Source organism: Miscanthus floridulus, chromosome 2 (genome assembly GCF_019320115.1).
Source record: "Miscanthus floridulus cultivar M001 chromosome 2, ASM1932011v1, whole genome shotgun sequence".
Classification (NCBI taxonomy): domain Eukaryota; kingdom Viridiplantae; phylum Streptophyta; class Magnoliopsida; order Poales; family Poaceae; genus Miscanthus; species Miscanthus floridulus.
Window position 1 is genome coordinate 15,514,823 of NC_089581.1, and position 2,984 is coordinate 15,517,806.

A 2,984-nucleotide genomic window follows, 5' to 3' on the forward strand; every position below is an offset into this window, starting at 1 on the left:
GAAATGTAAGGACGCATTCAGATCTCATGTTTGTTAAAGCAGGCACAACACATCTCAGGTTTTTGTGCTGATCAGGATTGGGTTAGCCCCTCTTCTCCACCGAATACATCTGAAATTAATGGTTTCTAAAACCTTTCCTTAGACGAACCAGACAATTAAGTAAACACCATTACACCACCAGACACCTGTGATCCCAATCCCATTAAGTGCACTACCGTTACCTGACACAAACACCACCTAAACAGAGTGAAGGGCAGGATACAGATCCATGACCGCCAAAATTATAAAATGAATTTACATGTATATGAGCACCCACACGGCGTTTAAAACTGCGATCAGCCAGAAAGATCTGAAACTCTGATCCAATAGGGGAGCAAAGGAAACAGAATTTAGGGGCGCAAATCCTCTTCAGCCACTACAACGCGTAACCGTAACTCCTATCAGATCCAAACCACGAAACTTCCAGATCTGAAGTCAGCGTCTTCCTCAGAGAACGAACTCGAGGAGAACCGCTTGCAGCAGAACGAAGCCGAGGAACAAACTAGCCGCAGAATGAAATCACGATCCTCAACTAGCATGATCAGGCGGGGGACTCATCAGAAAGGGAAAAAAAATCGAAGTAACAGCGTGGGATCAGGGCGCGAGTCTCACCAGATCTCGAGGAACTGCAGCAAGATCTCGGTCGAGGAAGGCGGGCACCCGCACCACCAACGAAGAGAAGAGGAGCGGCGATCTGTCTCTTCCCTGCCTACGAGTTGTGTGTGTGCAGAGGAGAGGCGAGGCCACGAGTCCTTAAATACCCCGCCCCGCAAACCCACGGAATCAGATCTACCCCTCCCCTTCAAAAAATAACCGTGCCGTGTCCCGTAGAAAAAAAAAATAGTAACCGCGTCAAGGCTGGTCAGAAACCAGAAGCAACTGAGGAGAGGAGAGGAGACGACGAGTGCTAATCATGCATGCCACTGCCACCAAACTTGCATTAATCAAAAGGCTCTCACATGAGTCCATGACACTCCACCTAACCATTGCCCTATATGCCCTCAACCTCCTCACAGAAAAAGAAAATTATTCTCAAGCACCATGAAGCGCATAAACAAAAGGTGCTGCTGATAAAGCTTCTCCCTTTTTCTTTTTCTCATGGGTTGCTGATTGAGCAATTTTACTGTCTGTTCGTTTGTTGGTTTCTAAGCTGATTTGGATTAGCTGGTGCTGGTTTGCTAAGAGAGAAAAACACTGTTGACTATTTAATTTGGGCTGACTGAAACCAACAAACGAATAAACCGTTAACTGAGCAGCCTGATTACTCCCTAATCAGATCTGGCTCTTCTCTCTGTTCAGTGCACAGAGAGAGTGGTAAGGTCGGGCAGCAAGATGGGTGCGTACATATAGCCCATGAACTGGAAGCAAGTTCAGTAACATGCGTCATATTCGCTTGGCTTATAAGTCGTATTTTTTTAATTAATAAATAGTATTTTTCTCTCATAATAAATCAGTCAACAGTATTTTTAACTACGGCTTATTAGTGAAGCGAAAAAGGCTATGGTCTGAAGAATGACCTAAGAGTTGATGTAATTTACAGCTTATTCGTTTAGTCGTATTTAGTTTATAAGTCATAGCTTATCAGTCAACGAACAATATTTTTCTTTCACACCAAATCAGTTAATAGTACTCTCAACTCTGACATATAAACGAAACCGGTCCAAACGAACCGGGCTTAATCCACGGTCAACTAAGGCAGCAAACGAATAATTGGGCTCTGAACCATATAATATGGAACGAGTACCAATCAAGGACGCAAAAGTTACAGCATCGGTGACAGAGACGTGAGAAATGCAGGCCGGATCAACGGAGCCCAGGCAGTAGAAAATTTCATAGCCTGGACACAGTCAGATCCAGGAAGCTGATGCTGATGCTTCTGCCAGTGATTACTCTCCACCAAACAAAACGTGTGTTTTTGTTTGCTGGTTAACAAACAGAGGCAGCGTTGATGCCATCTAAAAGTTAAAAGAAAAAATAAAAAGGAAAAAATATTGGAGAGGCGTTCTTTATGCAGAGACGGACGGAGTGTAAGCAGGAAAAGGGAGAACTTTTCTTAGCCTGCAGTCACTGTCATTTGATTAATGCTAGCAATAGACTGACAAAGACTCCATCTTTCTTTTTCTTCATTAATTAAGCTACCATTTACGAAAAGACTCTAGCCCTTAGTTCTCCAAAAGTGCACTATGCAAAAAGAAGATTCCCCATCACATTAAACTTACGGTACATGGGTCTTGTTTAGATCACCTCCAAATTCCAAGTTTTTTTCACTCTCTCTCAATCACATCAATTTTTGTACGCATGCATGGAGCATTAAATGTAGGTAAAAAAAAACTAATTGCACAGTTTTGTTGTAAATCACGAGACGAATCTTTTGAGCCTAGTTAGTCCATGATCGGACAAAGTTTGTCAAATACAAGCGAAACGTGCTACAGTGTCCATATTGTAAAAATTTGCAATCTAAACAAGGCCATGCATGGAGTACTAAATGTAGACGAAATCAAAAACTAATTGCACAGTTTGCTTTAACTTTGCGAGACGAATCTTTTGAGCCTAATTAGTCAATGTTTGGACAATAATTCACAAATACAAACGAAATGCTACTGTCGGGGACCTAATACCGGGGTACCCCAGAAGATGGAACCAATAACCGCCAAACGTGAAAAACTTCTGGACGCATAAGGGCGCCGTTTCATCCCTCGTTCGGGTAAACAGGAGTTTGGTTCCGCCTCGCCCGACGCCTTTGGGAGATAACTCTGCCTCGCCCGAGGGCTCAAGGTTAATCTCCGTCTCGCCCGACGCCCTTGAAGACAGGCTCGGTCTCGCTCGAGGGCCAAGGGATAAACTCCGTCTCGCCCGACGCCTTAAAGGCGGGCTCGGTCTCGCCCGAGGGCTGAGGGATAGGTTCCGCCTCGCCCGACCCCGGAGGGGCAAGGTCGGTCTCACCC